The sequence below is a fragment of the Fukomys damarensis genome, unplaced genomic scaffold (genome assembly GCF_012274545.1).
Source record: "Fukomys damarensis isolate Sample0158 unplaced genomic scaffold, DMR_v1.0_HiC HiC_scaffold_13, whole genome shotgun sequence".
Taxonomy (NCBI): Eukaryota; Metazoa; Chordata; class Mammalia; order Rodentia; family Bathyergidae; genus Fukomys; species Fukomys damarensis.
In genome coordinates, this window is record NW_022900925.1 from 21049203 (window position 1) to 21077027 (window position 27825).

At 42.2% G+C, this 27825-nt stretch overlaps 1 protein-coding gene across 2 annotated transcripts in view; it reads right to left on the minus strand.

Annotated features, from left to right (window-relative positions):
- The window catches only part of Asic2 (acid sensing ion channel subunit 2), a 1045529-nt gene that overhangs the window by 311885 nt on the left and 705819 nt on the right, over window positions 1-27825 (minus strand). The window lies entirely within an intron of this gene.

Below are 27825 nucleotides of genomic sequence, written 5' to 3' on the forward strand. Positions count from 1 at the left end.
TATCAGAGTTGAGCACGCATCGGAATCCCCAGAGAAATGTTTATAGCAGCGGTTGCTGGGTCCCACCTGCACTGTCCCAGAGCCAGTGAGACTGGGTTGGGGCCTGAGAACCTGCATTTCTAACAAGTTTCCTGACAACCTGCATTTGTTGGTGTTGTTGATCTGAGCCCTGCCTTTTGAGAACAACTTTCTAGAGAAAGCTGGGAGCCCTAATCCCTCAGGAGCCCCCCACGATCGGAGCTGAACTCCTCATATGGGCTCATGGTGGACAGTCAAGCTGCATGACTTAGTGAGAAGCGGGAGGATAGGTGCTGTTATTTCCGTTTTTCAGGTCAGGAAGTGGAAGCCCACGTTCCAAAGATTTAGGAGTGATAGAACTGGGACAAAACCTAAGTCTTCTGTTATCCCTGCAACAGCTTACCAGGCTTAAATTTACATGAACAGACAGACCTCTGGCAGTTGGTTGGGTTTTGCTTTCACTCAGTGCAGTAGGCACCACTGACTACGCACCCAAGTCAGTATTCTTACCCCTTTCTGACTCTCCCCACCCTCTCTGCTTATCACCTTTTCTCTCTGCTGAATGAAGTGTAGCCAACGTGATGATGCCTCTTTCTTCTAAGCCTGGATCCTATAAAGCCCGACATGCATTAGGCCTGATGTTTCATTTCCATCCTGGGTACAAAATGTCATTCCAGGGTGACTTGGGAACTCATGAGAGGCCAGGACCTCACTGACAACTGCCTAGATCTTTATATCCTAAATCTCTGTTGTGTCGAGCCTCTGATATTTTTGGAGTCTATTTTTAATGGCAGCCTAATCTTCTCTAATTACTATGATTGGTTCCTTAAAGTGTACAAGTAACTGTGGTGTTAGGACCGTTTGCAACAGGAGTACTTGCTTTCCAAAAATGCAAATTCCTAGGCCTCATTCCGTCCCTACTGAAAGGAGCTCCTTGGCTGCAGTACCTGGCAATGTGCACTTTAACAAGTTTTCCAGGTAGCAGTTATACCCACGGGAGCCTGACAACCATATATATTTTAGATCTGGAGTCAGTAAACCGTGGCCTGCCTCCAAATGTGGCCTGCCACCTGTTTTTGTGCAGCCTGTGAGCTGAGAATGGATTCTGCATTTTGAAATGGTTAAAAAAGTACACCCCAGAGAGGATAGTATTTTCTGATAGGCAAAAAGTTTATTGAAATCAAACCACATTCACTTGTTTACTTACTGTCTTTGGCATCACAATGGCAGAATTGAGTAGTTGTGACACAGAGCATGTGACATACACGGTCTAAGATACTTGATGGCCCTTTGTGGCAAAAGTTTGCTAACCCTTGTTCTAATCTAGATTCTAACACCCCACTTAAGAGGGTGCATCTTGGTGAATAATAATGTATAGGGAAGTCACTACAACTACAGAGTTAAAGTCCCTTGTTCATGGACACAAGAGAACAAATATAGTCTTTCCATTCATTTATTCATTCTCCTAGTAAACATTCATTGGCTACTATCGAAGTACTGGGCACTGAGTTACAAAAGAATACATGATAGGTGAATAATACATAAGCTTGGCAATTAGGCTTTTTCCTTTACAGTGAAACTCATTATTAAATAAAAGGCTAAACATTAAGTAGTCTCTAATTACTGTATGACAATGTTATAGGGCTGCACAGGGATTTTTTTGTAGAAGGCATTAACAAAAGAGGGTTCATGTTCAGAGGCAAGTGCACCGAACGGAGATCCTTCAATTTATAGGACTGAAAAACTAGAAAGACCAAACTCCAAGCCACTGCAGACCAGAGCCAGAGAATTCTGTATTTTTTTTCAACATGGAACAACATGAGCCAGGAGGGCAGACAAACATTTCTCAAAGGGCAGCGCCTAACAGAGACGGTCGAAGCAGAAAGAGGGTCTGGAACTCATTAGGGAGAGAAATGATGGATTTGGACAGAATAGCTCTGGCAACTCAGATGCCCCAGGGACAAGAGGGGAAAAGGTGAGCCACCCTGAGCAAGTCGAGCAGACGCTGTGGGGCTGCCCAGCAGTGTACACCTAACCCCAACCCCATCTGAGCAGAAATTAACTTCTGAGGGGCCCAGCCTGGGGCTGGAACACAGGTAATTTGGAATGGATTTCTAGGGAGCGCTGATTCTCAGTATTAGGTAGGGCCTAGCTTTCAGTCAAAGAGATACAGCTAAGCCAATGAAATGAGATCTGAAATAGGACCCCATCTAAGAAAGAAGAGTCAGATGGAAACCAGGCCAGGGTACCAAGCTACCTTCACTGTCCACCATAGAGTTCAAGGCTAAGTTCTAGCCCAGAATCAGGGCAAGTTCAGACCAGCAGCAGAGGCCAGATAGGAATGCTCAGCGTTCAAGAGTTACCTAGAGCTTGATTCTGATCCATGCACCAAAGACTGCTCCTTTGCAGCCAGACGTAGCCAGACATTTGATGCACTTGTAGCCAAAAGGACAGAAGAAAACATTTATTCAGGGAATTTGTTAAAAAGTTTCTTAAAGAGAGCTTACTCAAGTGACACGGCACATCTCGGCCCTCCCTTTCCTTCCTGCTGCCTCTCAGAATTCAGATGTGATGGACGATGCTCCAACAGCCATCCTGGGCCATGAAGTGACTTTGAGAGAAGTATGTACTGCAATGGTGAGACTCAACAGTAGGAGTCAGACTCTCTATTAACCCTGAATAAGCCACATCAGACTTTGGTTATGTTTATCTCCAGACTTTGTTAGGTAAAAATAAGTTTCTATCTTGTATGAGCCATTTGCTTGGAGTTTTTTGCTGCATAAAGCCAAACTTTCTCCTAACGACCACCTCTTTCCATCCAGGAGCCCTTCCCAGCATGTGACATATGTGCCACCGATAAAGACAACTTTAGCATGAACTCAAATATGAGCCTATGAAGTTGTATTTATTTTAATGCATACTAGAGGAAATATAGCCAGCATTTTATTTTATTTTATTCCCCATTAAGTTTATTGGTACATTTAAAGTAAACAATGCAGTTACATTTATTGTTGGGATCTTGTACCTTTACATGACAGGTCTTGGTTCTCATTTTTTCTCCTTGACCCTGCCCTCCCTTCATCCCCTTCACCCTTCCCTATTTACAAAGACTTTGTTTTCAATTTTTCCTTTTTTCACATTTTTTCTTTTCCCTTCTTTCCTTTCCCCTCCCCTTCCCACTTCCCCTTTAGCTATTTTCTTTCTATTTCACACTCTCAATGATACCATTTGAACCTTATTTACACTTTTAGTTTTTCACACCAGAGAAACTATTCAGTATTTACACGTGTGTTCTATTTATTTCACTTAAGTGTATAGCCTCAATGTGCTTCCATTTAGCTATAAATGTTTCTAGTTTCTTGTTCTTTATGGCTGAGTAGTGCTACTCCATTTTATAGAAATCTCCTTTATCCAGTCTCTAGGTGATGGGCATTTAGGTTGTTTCCAAGTTTTAGCTATTAGGAACTAGAGCCAGCATTTTAAAGCTATGATTTCATGGATAAAACTCAGGTTGGTATTTTTACTTTAAAAAATAAGCCAATTAAAACAAACAGTTGAATGAATAATAGAACAACCATCTTGTAGGGAAGGCAGCAATCATGAAGGGGGAATTTGAATGATGGAATATTTTTAAGGAATAAAGAGGAAACTGGATCCACCTCATTTTGAAGAGCCAGTGCCTACCTCTCCACAACAGGTACTCCGTAAACATCTGTGGAGTGAATGAGTGTGCACAGTTGTCCCCTTGAATGGGCTCTGACTTCGCTCAGAACACCCATGGCCTCTGCCTATAGTCCACCTCCTAATGCAGCATCTTTTTTCTTTTTGTTTATTATTCCAAATTTTCTAATGCACAATTTTTCTTTTCAAAGCACAAAGCAGTAACCTGATCTCAGGGCTTTTATTTTCAGGTTTTATTAAATGGAGCTTTTGGCCTCAGCCATTTTACAATCCTGTGCGAGTTTCTTTCCTGTGCTGGCTCATTGGTTGGGCCCCATTTTGTGTAGTTGAAATAAAAGCAAACTGCCTCCCATATGGAAGATCTACGGCTGCTTGTTTCTCATGAGCATAAATGTATTTATACTTGTGGCCAGATGGAGCCCTACCCAGAACTTGGCTCCAAGGGATGAGTGGAGAGAGGAAGTCCCTGGCTTTCAGTAGCTTGGTTCACCCCAGGGACCTTCCACCACAGACACTTGCCTTTGTCTCCCGAGGATCAGGGGGAAGCCCATATGGAAGGTAGTGATGGATGTGGAGAGAGAGATCGATGGCTCAAAAGAGAAACCCAAGGTTCTTGGTGGGAAGGCCGAGGCCACTGAAAGCCAACTGCTGCAGAGCAAAGGAAGTAGTTGGACAAAGCTTCCTTGAGTGGGAGGGGTAGGGTGTGATTGAGGGAGTGATAACCAAATGGCCTTCTGCATCTGTAGCTGTCGGTTAGCTCCGTTGGCACACATGGGTGGGAGGCATGGCAATAATGAGCTTCTGGAAGCCTGGGTTTTAAATGCTGGAATCTGTCAGCACGATCTCTGTTGGTACTTGCCCTACTCATTGCAGTAATACCCGGCATCATCTCTGTGCTTCACAGACAACAGTGGCAGCCAGGTCAGGAGGCTATTTACCTTTGGTAACTGAGGTTTGGAGAGTCTTTCCTAAGCTCTATGGAAGGCGGGCAATGGAATCTAGTCTAGAGGCCAGGCCTTCAGTTTGCAAGTCCAGGCACTTTTCCTCAATCCAGTGCTGCTGCAACTTGTGTTCCACGCAGTGAGGCACCTGGGTTAGTTTCTAATCTAAGGCTAAAGTAATGGAATTCTTTTCCTTCTGATTCCCACTCATTCAGCTCCCTTCTATACCAAATCTCCAATGGGTCTATAACCAAGCCTTCATTTCTCCCTGACCTTCACTTGGCTTTGTTACTCTTCCCACCCAATTACTTTATGTACTGTTCCTCTTGCAGAAAAAGTACACTGAGGTGAGGATGTAAGGGTTGGGGCTTGTGTTGGTCAGCATTAAATCACTGTGACAAAATGCCTGATAAAACCAATTTAAAGGAGGGAAGGTTTATTTGGCTTGTGGTTTCAGAGGTTTCAACCCATGGTTGCTTGGTCCAGTAGGTTCTGAGCCTATGACGAGGCAGTCCATCGTGGCAGAAGCGTGTGGCAGGGGAAATCTGTTCACTTTATATCAGTGAGGGAGAGGAAGTAAAAGGGGAGGAGAAGAAGAGGAAGAAGAAGGAGAAGGAGGAGGAGAAGAATAACAATAATAATGATGATAATAATAATAATAATAATAGAAGAAGAAGAGGAGGAGGAGGAGGAGAGAAAGAGGAGGAGGAAGAGGCTAGGGACAAGACATAGCACCCAAGGGCACACCTTCAAGGACCCACTTTCTACTACTATATCCCATCTCCTGTTTCCTTCACCTCCCAATAGCCCATCAAGTTATGAACCTGATGAAGTCAGGGTCCTCCTGATTCAGTCACTCCCCAAAGGCCTACCTCTGAACACTGTTGCACTGAGGACCACACCTTCAGTTTGAGAGCCTCTGGGAGAAGTTCCAAATCCAAGCAATAACAGTGTTCATTCTGCAAGTGCTGTACTGCATGTAGGAGAACAGGTTGAGAGTGGAAGCCACTCATAGTTTCTTCCATTCTTCCTTCCTACATGTACTGGCTGAGTGTCAGGCTCTGTGGCGGGGATATAAGAGGAACCAGTAACAACTAGCGGGATCAGTGTAGTCATTCTCACACTGCATGGGCTCTGGTCCCTTTGGAGAATCTGACAAATGATCTAGCTTCTCCCTCAAAACGTACGTGTTCTCATTCACCAAAATTTTGCACAAGGTGTATCTGTAAATGCTCTAGTGGTCTAGAGACATGGAATAAAGAGATAGAGGTGGGGGCTAAGATGTTTTTATGTGGCCAAATGTGGAGAGCAGGACAAGCAGGAGCAGTAAGAGGCCAGGAGACTGCCAGCATGAAGCCAGGAAGATCAATGTACAAAACAAGCTTGGGGCAATATCAGGGAATGCAGCCTAGAAGAGAAAGGCCCCAAATGCAAACTAGCTCAAGCAGAGACTCTATGCACACAGGTCCTTCATTTGGGAGTGGCTATGACAATGTCTTCTTTCCAGGATTGGTAGGAAGTTGAAATGGTAAAGGGTGGGAAAACCCTTATTCCTGTCTGTTTCCGCTGAGTCTTGGGAGCAGGACCTAGCTTATTAGGCTGTTTCTCAGCAAAGTGCACTCCGTGGAACAGGTGCTCTTTAAATGCATCTGCATAGTAATCAGTTTGAGCTTCTCTGAATAAATAAAGAAAAAGAAGGTGGGAGGCAGAGGAAGAAGAAGTGGTTGATACCATCCCAAGGGATGATGTTCCACCTTTGGAATTTCTCACCTTACACAAATAGATGCCTTTAAACTGCATCACTGTGTAAATTGAAGACTGATAAGGAAAATCCTATTCTCCTAATGACTTTGATAATAATTTCAGAGATACTTTACTTCTATTTCCTCTTGATTTAAAATCAGCAGTTGCCTACTATATATGTGGCCCCTAAAGCATATTTTTCTGTAAGGTAAAAATGTGCAGAAAATCATTTCTTAAAGGCATCAAAATGATGGGATGGTGGTGGCAGGGATGAGATCACCAGCGAACCTGTGCGTGTAAAAAGACTTTGTCATTTCCTAAATGAGGACTCTCCAAATGTCTCATTTGACTCATACACAGGGCCTTGAGGCAGAGGAGGGAGAAAGAGTCTGCAGCCATGTTGTTGGGACTGGATGTTTCGCTTCGCTTTGCAGTTTAGGAAACCATGACCTAGAAAGGTTCAGTGACCTGCCCAAAGTCACACAACCAGGTCATGGCAGCGTAGGTGACTGGGAACATGCTGTAAATGGACACAGAGAAAAACAGAGCCTGCCGAATCAGTGATCTACAGTGTAAGGATTCCTCCCCTCTGCTCCCCAACCCTTTCCGGGTTCTGCAGGGATACGGTGTTTGTGGAGGAAGGATGACAGCAGCCGGACACACCTGGGTCACAGTTCCATCCCCGCATACTGAGCAGCGTGGCCTCCAGCTCCCGCATCTCTGCAGCCCCCACTGGGCCCGTCTGGTCTCCACTTGTAGGTCAGTTGGGCCCTGCTCTGGAGGCTGAGTGTTGGGAAGTGAGAGAAAGCCAGAGAAAAGTTGCCACGGCAACAGGGAAGCAGTGGCTGCTCTCTAAAGTGATCTATGGCTCAGCAAGCATCAGAGGATTGGCTTATGTGCTTCCTGTCAGGGCCTTCTGGGATTCTGGGCATGCTCAGGGGAATGCTAATGCCACTCCCTTCCTCTTCCTGCCTGCTCTGCAGCATCCACCTGGGCTTGGACACCATTTGCCTCCAGTAAGAGGCCAGACAGGATGGGAAGTCACTCTGGCTGTCACCTTTCTTCCTGTGACATCTTACAGCTGAGAGTTATCATTGGGATCTTGCTGGTTCAGTATTCCTGTCTGACATAGGGGTAAATTGAGGCTCAGAGAAGGACCTTGACTTGTTGAAAAACATAGTGAATAGGGAGAGGACTAGAAGTGGAACTCACAGTCTAGTGCTCTTTCTGCGGGACCAGTTTGCTTTTCCAGTCAAGGCAGAAAGGCTACTTGGAGGCAAGCGGTTGTTAGCTGAGTGACCTTGGCCAAGTCATTACCTTCTATAGATTAGACACCATGATCTATAATTATCTGCATTGTTTACAGGAATGACATAACTTTTTTGATGACTTATCAATAGGTCAAACTGGGGCTTCCAAAGGAAATCTTATGAGCTCACTAACTTTTCCTTTTTACAAAAGTTAACAGCAATTTTTTCAGAGCAGACCAATGGATGGCTTCGCCATGAAGACCTCATTATACTGGCTGAGCATTGCAATAACACTCCTAATCATTTTTCCTGCCTCCAGCCTAACTCCCCAGACAAGTACCTAGGTTATCTTCCTAAAACCCACATCAAATCAGGCCACTTTATTCTTACCACAGACCTTCAGGGTCAGTGTCAGTCAGGACTGTGAGGCCCTCCCTCCGTGTAACATCACACCTACATCCTTTAGTGGCACCACTCTTCTTCCATAAACACTTGTGACCATGATGTTTCTTAAACCTTCTTGTATGCCCCCGACTTCATCCATGCGCTAAAAATCTGTATCTGTCCATTTCTCTTTTCACTCCACTTTTTCTAATCCCCTCATTCTTCAAAATCCAACTCAGTTGTTTCCCCAGCACTCTGAATGAGGTCTCCCTAGGCTTCCTTAGCACCTGCTATCTATTCCCATTAGAGCACTTTTTGTGCTATGTAAACATTGTTTGCTATCTTTCTCTTTCATTTGGATGCACACTCTTCAGTAGGAATTTTGTTTTTCCTTGGTTTCTGCTACGGTTTGAATATGGTTGTCCCCTCTAAAACTCATGATGAATCGTCCCCAGTGGTGTTGGGATCCTTAAGAGGTATTCATGCAGTCTCACGGGACTGAGTCAGTTACTGCAAGGGCAGGATGTTATAAAGTGTGGTCACTTTATGGTTCAGTTTCTTCCACCTTCCCTTTCTTTTCTTTCTGTTTTTCACCATGAGTTGCAACAGCTTGGAACCCTCACCAGAAGCTGAGAAGGCTCTTGGACTTCCCAGCCTCCGAAACTGTAAGCTGAATAAAACTTCTTTCTTTTGCAAATTACTCAGTCTCAGGCCTTCTACTATAGCAACAGAAAATGGACTAAGACAGCTCCCTAGTGTCTCCTGTAGAGTCTGATTAGTAGGAGGTAATCAAGAAATATTTGTTGAATGACTGGATAATGATTGTGGGATGTTAAATGTTTGAAAAAATTGAGTTTACTGTAGAGCTCTGGGGTGCTGTCTACAAATGCCAACTTCGAGTCATGAGTGCTTGTTACCTACTGTGTTTACCAGCCCATCAACTCCTTTTACCAAAAAGACCATCTGTAAAATGCTCACTGGCCTGAGAGTCAGAAGCTCTCAACAGAGTCTTCGTTAGTGACTATTTACATAACTATTTACACTCTGGCCCATAGTTATAATAATGGGGTTGGGCTTAGTGATCCCTAAAGAAATCTTTATTGTTCATTGCCCGTGATTCCAAGATATCCTTTCAGCAGTTGACAGGCAGCAGGCATAGTAGCTGCAGCCAGAATGGGAAGGAAAAACATTCTATCAATTTAAAGTTTCGTTACAGCTAAATTTTGAGAACACGGGCAGTGGCACACAAGGACTCTCCCAGAGAAGACAATTCTGAACATCTGTCCAGCTGAACAGGACAGTGTGGACAGGTACCACTGGTCAGGTTCAGGTTGGAGAGCTGAGGCAGGTGGAGCAGGTGGGCGGAGCCTGAGGGGAGGGCCGCAAGGCTGATCTGAGCAGAGGCTCCGGACTCATCGACCCTCCCAGCAGTGGCGTCCTGTTCTTGGCTGATTCTTGGACATCTTCATGGCTATTTAGTTTTAGAGGTGACCCTTGAGACTGTCAATTCACGGACTTTATCTGAATGAAATTTAAGTTACTTTTGTGATTGTGCAGTTCTGGAGAAGCCCAAACCTTTGGGTGTAGCTGTTAAAACTCTTCACTCTCTCTTTCTCTCCAGCCTCATCTCTTTCCTTCACATGGCTTCCTGCTCTCTCACCACTCGAGGTTTTGCTCAGCTCCTCAGAGGGAAGCACCATGCTCTTCTACCCTTGAGGCCTGCTTGCGTCCTGCCTTCCCTCCCCTTCTCCCTTCATATTCTCCTGCCAACCCATCCTGTGACTCAAATCTGAGCTTCCCTTTCCTCCAGGAAGCCTTCTTTGACACCACCTCCCTCAAACATAAATCAGGAGCCTTCCTTCTTGCCTTTCTCCCTCCTTTCCCTCCTTCTTTTTTCCTATAATACTGGGGATTGGCCTTTGCACTGACCTACATTCCTAGCCTTTTGATTATTTATTTTGAGAAGAGGTCTTGCTAAATTGCTCAGGCTGGGCTTCAACTTGTGGTCCTACTGCCTTAGCCTCCCAGAGTGCTAGAATTACAGGCATGGCTCAGATGTACTTTCTTATGTTCCTGGTGTTCTTTCTGGGAAACACTAGATTTTTTTGTTTGTTTGTTTGATTGCTCTCCCACTAGGAACATGAGTTTCTTAAAGGCAGGGACACTTATCTCTGTATCTTCAGGTTATAACACCAGTGCAATAGTCAATATCTATTTTAAATGAAGAAATGAATGACAAATTTAAAAGTGGCACACTATTTTCAAGGTCCAATTACAATGTTTTCCTTAGCACCGGACAAAAATGGAATTGGATTTTATGTCCTTGATAAAGCCTTATACATCCCACTAATGAATAATAAGAGCATTCACAGCAAGCCTTCTTTGTTGGGTGAAAAATGTGTCCACTTTCTGGGTTTTAAGGCCTAAGCATGCCCTCACAGAATTAGCAAACATTGTGTGCTCCAATATGCTGGGTGCTATGGGAAACACTAGAACTCAGCTGGCCAAAGGGTACCCAGCACACCCTGAATTAGCACCTGTCTGTGTAATGAGGGTAAAGAGTAACCTTCTGCTGTGTCATTGTGACTCCTGTGTTCCTCCGTGTGTGTTTCTGTGGTGTTGCCTTCAGGGAACTCTATTAGGAAATCTGTTTCCCAGCAGGTGGGTTGAGCAGGGAGTGATCCAGAGGCTCTGAGGTGTGTGGGGCAGGGCAGAAATGAGATACAGAGAGTGAGAAATGTAATACACAAAGCACTAGGCTCTGCAAACTCCCTTGAGGAATATTTTGGAGTGATGAAGACAGTCACTTCTGTGATGTGGCGCTACCCTTCTGGCATTTCACCTCTCCCTTGAGGTGCTCTCACTTTGATCCCTTGGCTGCAAAGAGTCCGTAAAAGAATATCACTGGCTCAAAATACACAATGCATCAGGGGCTGAGCTGAGACAAGCTCTTGAGGGAGGTTTCCAGAGAGAGGGGTGGCTTTCCCTTTACTGTGCTGTGCTCGCCCTGCTGTTGGTGGGGGAGACCCATCAGGGCTGTTGTAGGAGTGCTCCTTCTTATCTCTGACTAAGTTGTCAGCAGAATCAGAACCTTTCTTTGCTTTTTCTCAGAATTCCTGGTATAGTTTTAGTTTGCAAAAAGATCTTTAGTACAAACTAAGGGAAATTGAAAATGACGTTGGTAATAGTGATCACAAAGCAAATTACATAGCTGAGACAGAAGAGGGCAGACCTCGTGTCCACGACAACAAGACTTTTGCAACTTCTTTTTTTTTTTTTGGCACTGGAGATCAAACTCAGGTCCTTGAGCTTGCAAGGCAGGTGGCAGAACCACTGAGCTAAATCTCGGCCCTGGAACTTCTTTCATTTTTCTCTAGATGGGGAGGTCAAGCACCCGCTTTGTCCAAGCTGGAGTATTCTCTTTCCTAGCCACCTTCTTTTCGAGGAGAGACCCACTGTCTGTGCTTTTCTGTTTCCACCCAAACCGACTGCTGTAACACAAGAAGGTACCATAGAATGGGAACTTGGACAAAGTAGCAGAATGTATTTTCCAGGACAGCCTCGGAGATATGTACCCCACCTGTGTTCTTCTAACGGTGTGTGACAGGATAGTCCTCCATGAAGAAAGCAGGGCTATGTTCTTTCTTCCTGAACTGTGTATTAGTCAGTTCTAATCACTATAACAAGATACTGGAGACAGGCTAACTTATGAGAAAAAGGTTTATTTGGTTAATGGGCTTTGAAGGTTCAAAGTCCAAGATCAGGCAGCTCCACTGGTGTGGCCTCTGATGGGAGTGGTGGTTGGTGTCACATCATGGCGGGAGTGTGTAGGATCAGGTGACCAGGAGGGAGGGAGTGGGGGAGGGAGAGAGACTAGAGTACACTCTTGTTGACTCAGGGACCTCCCAGTAGATCCCATTTCTTACCTCTTTAAGGTTCTACAACCTCCTACTATTGCCATCCTGGGAACTAAGCCACTAATAGATGACTTTCGAGGGAACGTCAAACCCCTGTTAAACCACAGCAAGCTGGGTAGACCTTTGTAACTACCTGGATCAGTGGGACATAAGCAAGTGGACTTCATGACTTTTGAGTCTAGATCATAAAAGTCATGTGGTTTCTACCTGGTGCCCATTAGTAACTTGGGAACCCTCAGCTGAGTGTAAGAAATCTGGCTACCTAGAGCTGACATGTTAGACAGTTAGCGTGGAGAAGCCCCACACGGGTAGAAAGAGATGCCCATGGAACCTCAACTGTGAGCGTTTGAGTCTTCCTAGGATCAACCACCCATGGGTGGAACTTCAGAGGATTCCAGCCTCCCTCCCTGATCCACTTCGAGGATCAGCGATAAGCCTTCTTTGCTGTGTCCTATCTTAATTCCGCACTCAAAGGACCCATAAGCTCAATAAATGGTCAGCTCACACTACTAGGCTTTGGGACAGTTTGTTGTGTGATTAGATAATCAGAATAAATGAACAGAGTGTTTTCACAGCCTTGGCACTGAGCTGCTTGTCTTAAGCACCATAATTTCTGCTTCCCATCTTACTATTGGCCTTTTGTGCTTCTCACTTCTTGATCTTTTCTGATATAATGCTTCCTTTTCCTCCTTTATTTGGATGCTGCTCCTAAGGCCACCCTCTTCCCCCCTCTTTATTTTCTGGTGATGGAGGTTCTACATCTCATTCTACTGCCATCCCTTCCACCTATCTAAGCCCAGGACCCTCTGCCATGGCACAATCTTCCCCCAGAGAGGCCCTGGAGAGGACTTAAGCACCAGCCACTGGGAATCCAGAGAAGGCAGTATCATCTCTGGTGTCATTCTCCTAGACTCACACCATCCAGACACAACTTCATCTCTTTCCTGTTCTTCAGATGTAAAAGCAATTCAGGAAGTACAGATGATCAAGATCCTCCATTTTCCATGAAGGACATCTCTGCAGATGAGCAAAACAATGGGAGCAAATGCACACAATTCCCAGGGAGCCAAAATATCAAGGGGTGGTGAGTGTCGCAACAAAAACACCCAGACCTCTTAGAAGGTCTTCAGGAGGGTCTGTGAGAACCTGTCACAGACCCCACTTCCCCAGGAGTGGCAGACTCTGATCCATGTAGGGCCATAAAGAGTTAAAATCTGAGTATCTCCCTGGGACCTGAATCCACTTTGAGAATTAGCTAGATGCTTTGGAAGGTGATTTATGAGTTTGAGTCACCTAATTGGAAACCTCCCAGAGGTAGCAATTAGACAATGTCAAGTCCTGGCTCTTCTTTTGCTTGCTTTGTGTGACTGCAGACAAGTCACTTTACCTCCTTGAGGCTTCCTCTTCTCTTTGTTAATGACAGTGATTGCAGCTTGCGCTGCTTTCTTCCAGGACTGTGGTGAGGATCAAATGACAATGTTCAGGAAGATGCTTTAATTGAAAACTTAGCACATGCCATGCTGGGAGCTGAGCACTCTACTTGTGTTATGCCATTTGTTTCTCAAAATCCTGCAAGGTGGGAATAAACACCCATGTTACTAATGAGAAAATGGAGGAACAGAGGTACCACATAATTCACCCAAGTTAACATGACTAATAAGAGGGAGACCTGGCCTTCCAGCTCAGACTTGCCTGGTGGGAAAGCTAATACTCTTTCCCTTAAAGTATGATTACTTTTATTGCTATTGTTGTGAATGATTTATGCCTCTTGCCTAAATCACCTTGATAGCATATCTGATAAAAGACATACGAGATGCTCAGGTACTTGGGTACTGTGAAAGGATTCCTCATTGTCCTCAAATTTTCTCACTTTTGACCACATGAGCTACATTCCAACTGAATTAATCTAATTTCTGCAGTCCCATCTCCCAGGGATGACTAGATTTCTAAAATTAAGGTCTTACAAAAATGCAAGACTAGAAACAATTGCATAGATGATGTTAAGAAGACTGTTTCTAGCCTCTGTGGGTGGCACAGGGGAGGGAAAGCAGTAGCTCTCATGACATCCATCCTCTTTGAGGATGGCTAATGGATGATTCTGCTCCTCCAACCTATAGGGAACAAAAGAGTGAGCCATGGTGCTGGTGGATCTGGCCAGGACAAGCAACCTAAACTGGGGTGAGCAAGAGAATTTCAGCATGTCCTCCCTCCCACAATGCTCCATGCTTGCCTTGTCTGCCCAAAGACAAAAGCTCCTAAAAGAGTGACCTAGCAGCATTAAGAAAATGAACAGCTAGGCAAATTGGCCACGTTCTGCTTTTGGACAAGTTAAAGCATGTGGATTCTAACTACAGGGACTCTACAGAATAGGGTGTGCAAATACAAGTGCAGTCCTTTGTGAAGGTCAGCACACCAGTCTGGAGAGGGGCCTTGATGTTCCACAATCAACCCCAAGGCAAATCAATGTCACTCAAAGACCCTGGCATTTCTGGAAGTAAGTTGGAAGCAGGGGTGCCTGGCCTCCTGTTACAGAAATGCTCAGGAAGTACAGAGCAGATCTTTTGATTAGCAGTTCCTGGCTTTGCACATTTCCACACACATAGGAAGCAAGCATTACTAAATGTAAGAGGATCACAGCGAGGGATCACACTATACATCACCCAGTTTATTACTGTAGCCCGTTTTGGTGCCTGATGGGAATCCTAGTAAAACCTCCCCTTTCTCCCTGGGACTTGGTTCTCACATCTTCACTCTTCCATCTGCTCAGCTGCATGATGTAGCTCTGTTTACTTTCCCTGTACTTTGGCTTCTTCTCCTGTGAAATGGGCCTGGTGAGTTTATCAGGATTGTGGAAGGAATCAAATGATGCTGCACATGGCATTTGCAAACTATAAATATGCTCTAGGCTTTATTTTCAAGGGCAAGGGAAGGGGAGGAAAATCAGTGATAGAGAAAAGCAAATTTTGAAGCAGCGCATGTTTCCTCTTTGTGGGAATAAACTCTGTGGGGTCTCTAATCTCCAGAGATTGTGCTTTAGGGCTTTGGGAAGATTGGTTCCAGAGCCTCTGAAATGATTTGGAAATTGAAAAGAGAAAGCTAAAATGATTGTATGTGTTTACTTGTGTGGAGCCTAGGAGCAGATGTGGGGTGGGGCACCAGGAGAAGATCTCTGAGCTCTCCTAGGTGGAGGTGGTAAAGGGTGGAGGTAGCCATCCCCAGGGCTGTGGAGACCCCAGACCAAGGTTATTGCAGGAGGAACAAGACCAGAAGAACACCTGTGGGGAGGGCTCTTCACCTGATGATAACCTCTCTGCTTCTCTTGATGGTGGAGCTGAACAGGATGGGATGGTGTAGTGGCCAAGGCAGCTCAAACACTCACTGCCTGGAACATGCACTTTTTTTTCTTTTTGACAATAGTAACAGTGATGAAATCTTGATGGGATCATTGTACTGGTGGTGGCAATCCCCAGGTATGTAGGGTTGAAGATACATGACAGGCAGCTGGTGTGAGGACAGAGGCATGGGGCAGGTGCACTTCTGCCTCTGTTGCCCATTGCTGGGGCCTTGTCTTTCCTCTTCCTCTGCACTTTACTCTGCCCTCACATCATATGTAGGTTAGGGCTTGGAAGCCATCTCCAGCAGTGGCTTTCCTGGTGTGCTGGTGCCCATGGGCACGGGTGGGGTAGGTATGTAGACTCAGGGTCAGTGGAGAGGAAGTGGCTTTGAAGCTGCAAAGGGAAAGTGTAAGCAAATCTGGCCCATGTCAAGAAGGGGGACCTGCAAAGAGGGCACAGTGTTTTTAGATTCTGGAAATAGGATTTGAAATGGGGTCCATAGGGAGAGTGGTAGGAGGAACATAAATGCAGAAGAAAAAAGATTCAGAGGTGACTGGTGTACTGACCTCCTCTCCACCAGCAGACCTGGTGAAGATGGGAGCTGGGAGCTTCATGGAGCCATCAGCAGAAGCCCCTCCCTCCCAGACCTCCCTCCACCAGCAGGCCAGCAATAGCCACCCCCTGCCACATCTGGCTTCTTGGCTACCCCTGTTCCTCATCTACACTATAGAGGTATGGGGGGGGTCTTAAAGGCAATTGCCCTGAGCTAGAAGAGAAATGAATAATAGTAAGAGGGGCTTACTCCTTCTAAGTCCCCATCCCAAAGGGTAAAATTACTATATTGATCAGTTTATTCATTATAAACTTATTTTAGGCTAGTCTGATTTCATTTTATTTCACACAGTTAGACAGAATAGATTAATAACTACCACAAATTGTCATTTTCTAAACTGTGTTAGAGTCTATTGTTATTGCTGATTGTATCACTTTGGGCTAGTGTTGCGACTGATCTAATCTGTTATCTTTCCTGGTATAATGAAAATGAGACTGCCCCAGAGTTATTAGAGACTCAAATCCTAAAGACCAGGTATATCTGGAAGACACCTCTGAGAGGCAATCATTCCTTAAGGTTGCTAAATACAAGCAACAAAGATACTTACAATAAGTATTATCTAATTATCCACCCAGGAATTAAATCAAGGACTATACCAACAATAATAGAAATGAAAAGATGTTTAAATAAGACACAGTCTTCCAGCTTAACAAAGGCAAATTCTGGGGAAAATGAGATGGAAAAGTCTGATAATCAATCACCTGCACACTGATAGCACAGGAAGTAAAACAAAACAAAACAAAACAAAAAAACAGCTGAATGGGGCTCTAGAAATATTAAAAACAGAAATAATTTCCCAGATAAAAGACATGATTTGAGATTCTAGAAAAGAAACAGTTAAAAAAATAGATATGCTCAGGACCATGATGGAAGCCATGGATGCTCAGCATAGCGAAGAAATGCAAATCATGAAGGCCCAACATAAGAAAGAAATGGAATCAATGAAACAGATTCAAACTGATATCCAGGGAATTAAAAGCTCTATTAAAAGTATACATAGCAGACTAACACAATCTGAAGACAGAATATCAGATATAGAAGATATGATGGTGGTCATTGACCAGGAAAACAGAAATTTCTTAAAAATAGTAAGGGACCATGAGAAATCAATCCAACAACTCCTAGATGAGACAAAGAAGAATAATATAAGATTAATAGGTGTCCACATAAAAACAGAAGAAAGCACAAATGACAAAAAACTGTTCACAGAATTAAGGATAGAAAACTTCCCAAACAGAGCAAAAAAACAAAACAAAACAAAACAAAACCAAAACCAAAACAAAACAAAAAATACCTTGACACACAGATAAGTGAGGCATATAGGACTCCAACTAGTTATGATAAAATAACATCTACACCTAGACATATAATAATCAAGATCCCAGAAACCCAAAGTACAAAATACTACATGCAGTTAGAGAAAAGAAAAAAATTACATGCAAAGGAAACCCCATCAGAATCACAACAGACTTTTCAACACAAACCCTCAAGTCAAGGAGAGCCTGGAGTGAGATCTTTCAAACTTTAAAATAAAATAAGTTTCAACCTAGGCTTATGTATCCTGCAAAACTGTCTTTCAAAATTGATGGAGAAATGAGATACTTCCATGACAAAGAATACCTGAGAAACTTCATGAGTACCAAACCAGCACTCCAAACAATTAAAAAAAAACCTTAGAAAAAGACAGTAAAGATCATAAATCCATGAAGCCCAATAAAGTCAGTCCAATAGTCAAGAATTTAAAGGTAGAGGGAGAAAAATAAAAAAGACCCAACAACAGGAAAATAACATGACAATGATAAGTTAATACATTTCAGTTATAACCATCAATGCCAATGGCCTAAATTCACCAATCAAAAGAAATAGACCAGTAGAATGGATTAAGAAGCAAAATCCAACAACATGCTGTATATAAAAAACACACCCAATTCAAAAAGAAACTTGTAGACTGAAAGTAAAAGGATGCAAAACAGTTCTCCATGAGACAGGAACCCAGAAAAAAGCTGGGGTAGCTATCTTATTTGCAGACATAGTAAATTTCAAGCCAAAACTAATTAAGAGAGACAAAGAAAGTCACTAAATCCTTGGAAAGAAAACAATCCAACAGGAAGAAATGGCAATCATAAATATATAGGCACCAAACACTAATGCCCCCAGTTATACAAAACAAATATTAAGGGACATGAAACACCAAATAAGCACTAATACAATTGTAGTGGGGAACCTCAATACCCCATTGTCACAAATAGACAGATCATCTAGACTAAAAATCAACAACGAAACACTAGAACTGAACTGAGCTTTTGAATAAATGGACTTAATAGATGTCTACAAAGTGTTCCACCCCACAAAATCAGAATGTACATTCTTTTCAATTGCACATGAGTCATTTCCCAAAATAGACCACATGCTAACTCATAGAACATGTTTAAATGAATGCAAAGGAATTGAAATTATCCCATGTATATTATCAGACCATGGTGAAATTAAACTGGAGATCAATAACACAAGAAACCATAAGAACTTCACAAGCACATGGAAATTGAATAACACTCTCCTGTACAACCAATGAGTAGTAGAAATTAAAGAAGAAATTAGACACTTTTTACAATTTAATGACAATACCAGTACAACATACAGAAATCTATGGGATATAATGAAAGCAGTTTTATGGGGGAAATTCATAGCAGTGAATGCCCACACTAGGAAAACAGAGCGAGCTCAAATAAACAACCTATTGGTGAATCTTAAGCTCCTAGAAAAAGAAGAGCAAGAGAAACCCAAAGCTCATAAAAGGGAGGCACTATAATGATCAGAGCAGAAATCAATGCAAAGGAGACTAAGAGAATGATATAGAAAAATCAATGAATCAAAGGGTTGGATTTTAAAAGAATAAATAAAATTGATAAGCCCTTAGCCAACCTTATCAAATAAAATAAAGAAAAGGCTCAAATTCATGCAATTAGGAATGAAAATGAAGCCCCAACAGATCCAGAAGAAATCCAGTGGATCAATACCTACCTCATTCAATCCTATTTTACTCTAATAAAATGGAGAACACAGAATGGACAGATTTCTTGATACTTGTGAATTACCAAAGTTGAGCAAAGAAGATAAAAAAAATTCTAAATACCCCAATTACAATCAGTAAAATTGAAAATGTAATTAAAAATTTAAAAAACAAAGAAAAGCCCAGGTCCTGATAGATTCACAGCTGAATTCTACAAGACATTTAGAGAACTATTGCCACTCTCTTTAAACTTTTCAGTGAAATTGGAAGGGAAGCAATACTTTCATACTCATTCCTGGAAGCAAGTGTTACTTTGATTCCAAAACCAGAGAAAGACCCAACCAAAATAGAGAACTACAGGCCAATGTCCCTAATGAACATAGGTGAAAAAATTCTCAATAAGATACTGGCAAACAGAATACAGAGGGTCATCAAGAAGATTATACACCTTGACCAAGTCAGATTTATCCCAGGGATGCAAGGATGGTTCAACATACGTAAATCAATACATGTAATACACTATATTATCAGAGTCAAGGACCAAAACCATATGATCATCTCAATAGATGCAGAAAGAACATTAGACAAACTTCAATACCCATTCATGATAAAAAAAAATACTGCAGAAAACTGGAATACATGGTCTTTATCTCAACTTGCTAAAGGCTATGAAACACCAACAGCCAACATCATATTAAATGGCCAAAAACTGAAAATATTCATGCTACAAACAGGAACAAGACAAGGATGTCCACTATAACCACTTCTGTTCAATATAGTTTTGGAAACATTAGCTACAGCAATTAGGCAAGAGAAATAAATTTAAAGCAATAAAGATAAGAAAGGAAGAGTGAAGCTGTCATTATTTGAGGATGATATGATGCTCTACATAGAAGACTTAAAGAATTCTACCAAAAGATGTCTAGATTTAATTAACAGATTCAGTAAAGTAGCTGGATATAAGGTAAATACTCAAAAATCAGTAGACTTCTTGTACACACAGAACAGACCCAATGAGAGAGAAATTAGGGAAACAATCCCTTTCACAATAACATGCAAAAAAGTGAAATATCTAGGAATCAATCTAACAAAGCAAACAAAAGACCTCTACATTGAGAACTACAACACTCTGAAGAAAGAGATTGAAGAGGATATAAGAAAATGGAAAGACATCCCTTGTTCCTGGGTAGAAAGAATCAAAATAGTGAAAATGGCCATACTTCCAAAACTGCTATACAGATTCAATGCAATCCTGATTGAAATCCCAACAGTATATTTCACAGAACTAGAGAAAACAATTCAAAAATTCATTTGGAACCAGAAGAGACCTAAAAGAGCAAAAGCCATTCTAGCGAACAGAGACATGGCAAGGGGTATCACAGTTTCCAGCTTGAAACTATACTACAAAGCTACTGTGATTAAAAACAGCATGATACTGGCAAAAAAACAGACCAGAATATCAGTGGAACAGATTAGAAGACACAGAAACAACTCCATGTGTACTCAGCTACCTCATCTTTGACAAAGAAGCCAACCATCTTCAGTAGAGGAAAGATAGCCTCTTTAATAAATGGTGTTGGAAAAACTCGATTTCAACTTGTCACAGATTAAAACTAGACCTGTATCTTTCACTAGGCAGTAAACAAATCCTCAGTAGCATGGAAACAAACACAAATAATCAACAATGGGGATCTCATCTTTTTAAAGAGTTTCTGCACTGCCAGAGACATCACAAGCAGAGACGACACACAATGTGGGAAAATACATTTACCACCTGTTCCTCAGAAAAGCTCTACTATCTAGAATAGATAAGGAATTAAAAGAAAGAAGAAGAAGAAGAAGAAAAAAGAAATCAGACCCTCCAACTATAAAGACCTAAGTCAAAAATAGGCATCTGAAATGAACAGAAATTTCTCAGGCAAAGAAGTAAAAGGAGCAAATAAACATACGAAGAAATGTTCAACATCACTGGTTATTTGAGAGATGCAGATGAAAACAACACTGAGATTCCGTCTCACCCCAGAAAGAATGGCTGCTATCAATAAATCAACCAATAACAAATGCTGGCGGGGTTGTGGGGAGAAAGGAACCCTTCTTCATTGTTGGTGAGAGTGCAGACTGGAGCAACCACTGTGAAAATCAATATGGAGATACCTCAAACAAGTAGGATTGGAAGTACCATTTGACCCAGCTATTCCTCTGCTGGGTATCTTCCCAAAAGAATTAAAAGAATCATACCACAGTGAAATATGCTCACCCATGTTTATAGTGGTACAGTTTGTAATACCTAAATTTGGAAACAGCCCAATTGCCCATCAACTGGAGACTGGATAAAAAATATGTTTTTTAAAAAATAAAATGGAGTACTACTCAGCCATAAAGAATGAAAAACTAGAGATATTTATAGCTAAGTGGATGCAAATTGAGGACATACTCTTACATGAAATTAATAAGTCACACATGTGTAAATACTGAATAGTTTCTGTGCTGTGAAAAACGAAAAGTATAAACAAGGATCAAAATGTATATTTCATGTTGTGTAATAGAAAGAAAAAGTTTAAAGAGTGGAAGAAGTGGGAGGGGTAGGGGAAAGGTAAAAAGGGAAAAGAAAAATACGTGTAAAATGAAAACATGCAAACAATGTTTTTGTAAACAAGGAAGGGTGGAGGGACTGAAGGGAGGACCAGGAAATGGGGAAAAATAACCGAGATAAATCATATAAAGGTACAATGATGAATGTAGCTGTAATGTATACCAAAAATGTACCAAAAAACAATACAGATTAAAAAAAGACTCGGAGGTCATGAGAAAAGGATAGTAGATGGGGATAATAAGAACTTCCCTCAGAACAGTAGTGAACTGAGAAAGCACGAGATTCAAGAAACAGCGTTCTAGTCCCAGTATTCCCAGTCAGCACCTGTGTGACCTTGAGTCCATCTTTTACTGATGGAGGAGGAGTTTCACAATGGTTAAGCACCTTTTATATGCTTAGCAAGGCACTAAGCAATTTTACACAGAAGTTATCTTAATGACTTTGGACCCCAGCTTTCAGGAATTATCTCCATTTTATAGAAGAGGAAACTGAAGGCCAGAGAGGTTTAGCACCTTGGAAGTTCTGCCTCACTGGATCTCCACTGAAACAAGAATCTCCTTTTTTAAATACATGCTTAAAAGATGGTCCTCAGGTAATTTTGAATTAAATTGTTCAATTAAATAGTTCTTCATTCATTTGATTATTCAACAGATATTTTCTAAGAGCCTAGCATGTCCTAAGCACTGTGGAGATTGTAGGGATAAAATGGGCCAACATGAAATTTATATTTTACTAAAGGAAGATGAAGAAACAAATAAATACGTAAATGGATAGTATGCCAGAAAGTGATAAGTGATATATTGGAAAAAATAGAGCAAGCTGAAGGGGTGGAGAGCGTTGTGGTAGGAGTGTTTGCTATTTATCAAGGCTGGTCAGTGAAGGCCATTGGTTAGGGGACCTGACAGAAACAAGGAGCCTAAACACCCGGATCTCTGAAAGAAGAACCACCTAGCAGAAGAAAAGCTCTTAGGCAGGACAGCACCTCACATATTCAAAGAAGAGTAAGAAGCAGAGAAAGCAAAGAGAAGAGCAGTAGAAGATGAGGTCGGGGAGAGATCATGCAGAATCTTGTAGACCTTGGTGAAGACTTTCACTTTCACTGTGACTAATCTGGTGACCCATTAAAAGGCCCTGACATGTAAGTGTCACGGTATGGCTGTTTTCAGAAAGGATAATTCTGGCGGCTATGTTACAAGTGGATTCTATGGGGTGCAAGACAAGAAGCAGAGAGAATAGTTGGGAATCACTGAAATAATCCTAGGGGAGGTGGTGGAGTCTTGAACCTTGGTGGAAGCAGGGGAGGTGTTGAGAAGCAGTCACATTGGTCTGAGTAGCTCAAAGTGTTAAGTGATAATTTACTGAGGTGGGGAAGGTTGGAGGACAAATAAATTTAGGGGTGAGACAAGAATTTGGGTATGAGCACAGTAAATTTATTATGTCTGTTAGATATCCAGATGGAGATGCTGAATACACAGGTGGATTTACAGGTCAGGAGACTAAATGTTGTATGGGTTAAAGATATAAATTTAGAAACTTTTAGTATATTGGTGGTGTTTTAAGCCAATATACTGGATGAGATACCTTAAAGATTAAGAAAAGATGACTGTATCCTTGGACATTCCAGTGTTTTGGACACAGAGAAATAGTGGTCAGTGAGTAAAAGGACAGTCAAGGAAGAACAGTGTTTCAGAAGCTATGTGAAGAAGGGGTTTCAAAAAGGAAGAAGTGGTCAGGGATATTGACCTCAAGTCCTTTTGATAGACTTAATGTTGAGATCTGAACACCAACTGTAATGTTTGCAAATATAGAGGTCATTGGTTTTCTTGACCAGAGCTGATGTCATAAAATTGTGGTTGAGAAAGGAGAGAAAGGGAAAAAGATACAAAATATAATTCTGAGAAGTTTTGCCGTCAATGTGCCGAGATCAATGGAACAATAGCCAGAAAAGGAGATAGAATCAAGAGATTTAAAAAAATATATCATGACTGTTAATATGGGAGAGACTGTAGGCTATATGGTCAAGGGTGTGACTCAGTACACCAGAGAAAAGTTGATGGTCTAAGAGAGAGGATTTAATTCCTGGAGCAAGTGTTTGGGGTTGAGGCTCTCAGCTGTGGGATCTGCTATTGACTCTAGACCTTTCCCAACTCTGCTCACCTCCTAGAGATGTGTGGAACTCAATTTAGAAAGAAGTGCATGTCAGTGCCTCTGATTCATAGGTTGACCAGAAAAAAAACCTGGGAGGACAATGGAAAGCCCTTTGTAAAGAGTGGGGGTGGTGACAACTAATGGGTAGAGACAAGATTTTCCCTACTACACAGGAGTGTGAGTCGGACTCAGAAGGAGACATTGACAGCGGTAGGCGAGTAGCTCTTACCGGACTAACTTATCTACAGATAACATCCTTTAACTCTGGGTGTAGTATTTAAAAAAAAAATCTTGGAAACACTGAGGAGTGACCAAAATTGGAGAAATTAAAAGGAGTCTGAAAAAAAAGAGGAGTCTGCTTTGGGAATAAAGGAATGGAACTAGATGAGTTTTCCATTTTTACAGTTTTTGTTTCTAATGGCAGGACCTACAGTGCTACATCAAGTGATTAAAACTTAGGTAGAAAACACTTAGTCTTTCTGGATTGAAGAACCACAATACAGGATTCAGGATTAGAGAAAAGGGGATTCAAAGAAGAAGAGGAAGCAGAAGAAGAATCAGAAGAAGTAGGAGCAGGAGCAGGAGCAGGAGCAGAAGAAGAGGAAGAGGAAGAAGAGGAAGAGGAAGAAGAAGAGGAGGAAGAAGAAGAAGAAGAAGAAGAAGAAGAAGAAGAAGAAGAAAGAAGAAGATATCAATAGAGGGAGAGCTCTACATTTGTCATATAACTCTTGAAAAAGGACTGCCTAATTACACATCGGACCTGTGAACTACACATATGCATCGCAGACTCCATGACACTCAGAATAGGAACAAAGAACTGAACTGGGATTTCAGCTGCTACTTGGCACAGGAGATAAAATTTGAGATTCAACTTCACCCAAGTAACTGCTTTGTAAAAGAAAAAAAATACTCTTTACAAGCATGGTATAAATTCCAGCTTTTTTGTAATATATCAATAACAATATCCAGAATACAGCCAAAACTATATCTTTCCATAATTTATTGGAAGAAAGAGGAAAATGTGAACCAAGAGAGCAGGGAACCAGTGGAAACTAATCTTGAGATGACTCAGATGTTGAAATTAGAAGGCAATGATTTTTGAAACAGCTACTATGACTATACTTAAGGGCATAAAATATTGTTATAGCAAATAAAAAAAGGCCAAAATAAACAACCAACAAATAACCAAGTAACAATAAATTAAAAAATCTCAGCAGATAGTTACCAAAAAGTAGTACCAAATGGAAATACTACAATTGAAAAAAAAAAAAAAACTCTTTGAAAACTTTCCCAGGGTCGGGGATTTAGCTCAGTGGTTCGGTGGCCTGCCTCACAAGCGCAAAGACCTAAGTTCGATCCCTGGTACCACAAAAAAAAAAAGAAAGAAAACTTTCCTTGGGTGGGTTTTAGTCACAGCCTGGAAATGATAAAACAATCAGTGAACTTGAGAGGGGATTGATAGAAATTTTCCAATTTAATGAGCATAGAAAAAAAATGAGCAGATTCAGTGACCTGTAGAACAATGACAAAAAGTCTAAAATAAGTATAGCTGCAAGCCCAGGAAGAGATTATAGAGAATAGGGCAGGAAAAAAATTTGAAGAAACGATCATCAGAATTTTGAAAATCTTGGCAAAGTTACACACTGACAGAGATAAGACATTTGACCAATTTCACAAAGAGAACCACATCTCAGTACATCAAATTGCTGAACCAAACCTAGTCTGTTTCCCACGTGTGCCCATCCAGCTTTAAGCACACAAGTACAGATGTTAGGAAAACTGAAGCAGTCCCTGGCCTTGCAGGACTATTTAGAAAGGGATTTAGAAAATAGCTTAACTACTGGGCATAAAATAGAGTGTCAGTCATGGTAAAAGTGTAAGGAGAAAGACAGCTTGGTGAGAGATGAGCCACTGAGGGGTTGCTCCTTTGAACCACCCCCATCAGATTGTATGAATCACTCAAAAATCGTCCATATCAAGCTATTCCTCAACCAGCCTGTGATAGCAGCAGCTGCACTGGTTGAGAATGTCTTCTGTCCTTGGGACTCTTCAGGGGTCCTACACGTATTAACTCATTTAAACTCTCAATAACTCTAGGAAATAGGCGCTGTGGTTACGCCCATAATAAAAGCAAGGGAATTGGAGGAAAGAGAAGTCAATTATTACTAAGTGTACACAGCTCCAGAGACTATGGTCTTGACCATTGCAGTACATTTCCAGTACAAACAGAAAGCTTTACCTGCCTCACAGGAATGACTCTGCTCCTTCTCATGCTCCTTTTCCTACGCCTGCTCCTCCTCCCGCTCCTCCTCCCGCTCCTCCTCCCGCTCTCTTTCCCCAGCTGCCCTCATTTTATGTAACAATCATTGGGCACTGACCATGGCCTCGAGCACTCTCCTATTTTACACAAATTATTTTCAACTCTCACAATCACTCTGCAGGAGGGGGTCGAATACCCCCATTTTATATACAAAGGAATTAAGTATTTGAGAAGCTGAGCAACTCACACAGGGCCCTACAATTTTTAAGAAGAGAAGCTGTAACTCAGATCTTCTAGGTTCCCAAGGATAGAAATAAATAAATACAGCTGGAGAATACTTTCTAACTGAGAAGTGTTTTTAAAGTCTACCATAACTCCTTGGCGAATCTCTCTCTTCTGAATCTAGCTATCACTGGCTTCTTACCGCTAACCTCCTTGTTGATTTTTGTAATGGCTTTGAATCAGCCACATTCACCTTTTACTGTCCCCTTCTCTCTGCCTTTTGGAAAAACTGACGTGCTTGAGGCTCCTCCAATCTCATTCTCACATTCTGCAATTTATCTGCTTTCTCTTCTCCTTCTGACCTCTGATCCTTCTCATGCCACCTGTAATCTGATAGCATGGCACTTTTCTTACAGGCTCAGCTCAAAAAGTCCTTCTCCAGGGAGACTTTTTATGTCTTTCATCCTGAGCCTCCACTTCTCTTTCCCATTCTTGGAGCACACACGACTCAGCCATTTCAGACACGGCCACGATGGCCACATCATCGCCTTCTCTGGGCCTTACTGCAAGAATATGAAGAACCAGGATCAAGACATGATATATTCATATGCCAGTTCCCCCAAATGAGGGTAACTAGCATGTATCCCAAACATTCACTCATAAAAAATATAGAACAACAACAACAACAACAACAAACAACATGAAAGAACCCAGGGATCATTCCATGTTATTTTCTCGAAATACATGATTAGGACCCAATGGGACTCCTTAGGGCCCTGAACCACACCAGTTCACCAGTCAAATGGACAGAGCACTAAGTCCCCTCTTGCTACTGCACTTTAGGAGATGCTGATGATGTCAGGGGCCCAAGATGGGACCCGTAGCCCACTTCCCTTCCAAGAATAGCATAAAGGCTTTGGAGCCAGTAGACCTAGGATTCGTATCCACTTGCAGCCATGTAGTCTTGGGCAAGTTGCTTTTCTCGGAGCCTCCGTTTCTAACTCCCTTTCTAAATTTGAAGGACAGTAGCTTCAGCAGAGATTGTTATGATCCTATCAGGGATGCAGCACCTATAGATGTCATCTAAACATTCCTGCTCTCCCCTCCTCTGCTGGCTAGATGTTATGATCAATAATTTTGCCCATGGCAATACTAGAGAAGCTCATTTTCCTCCATCATTTAGTGATTTCTTAAACAGAAAGCATCTGGACATGAAACCCCAGAGTTGGCTTCAGCTGTCTCTCAGGGCTGGCAGCCCCAGGCCTTGCCATGAGTGATGGGCTCATCTGCCATCCAAAGAACTGAGGTGTTTCTGTTGGGCCTTCCTTCTGCCTCACCCCTCCTTCCTCTTGGCTCCATTCTGAGAGGTTCATGCTCTGCCCTTCATCACTCTCTGGATCCCTGACTGTGTAAGCAGAGCTGCCTGGAGAGGGAGGACTCACAAACTGACAAAACTGTATCACAGACTGGATCACGGAGCAGGCTCTTGGTGGGATGTGACCTTTACCTGGCCAATCATAGGGAATGAAATGGCAGGAAGGCAAGAGGCCCAGGCCAATACTAGGTCTGGACAGGGGTTGCATAACCACTTCATCTCTTGGGCCTTATTTTGTCCACCATAAAAATGACACTACCTTTCTTTAGATTTGGTGAGGAGGAGTAAGAGAGAAGGCTACTTGGAGGGGCAGCTTGACATATGGAATGAAATGA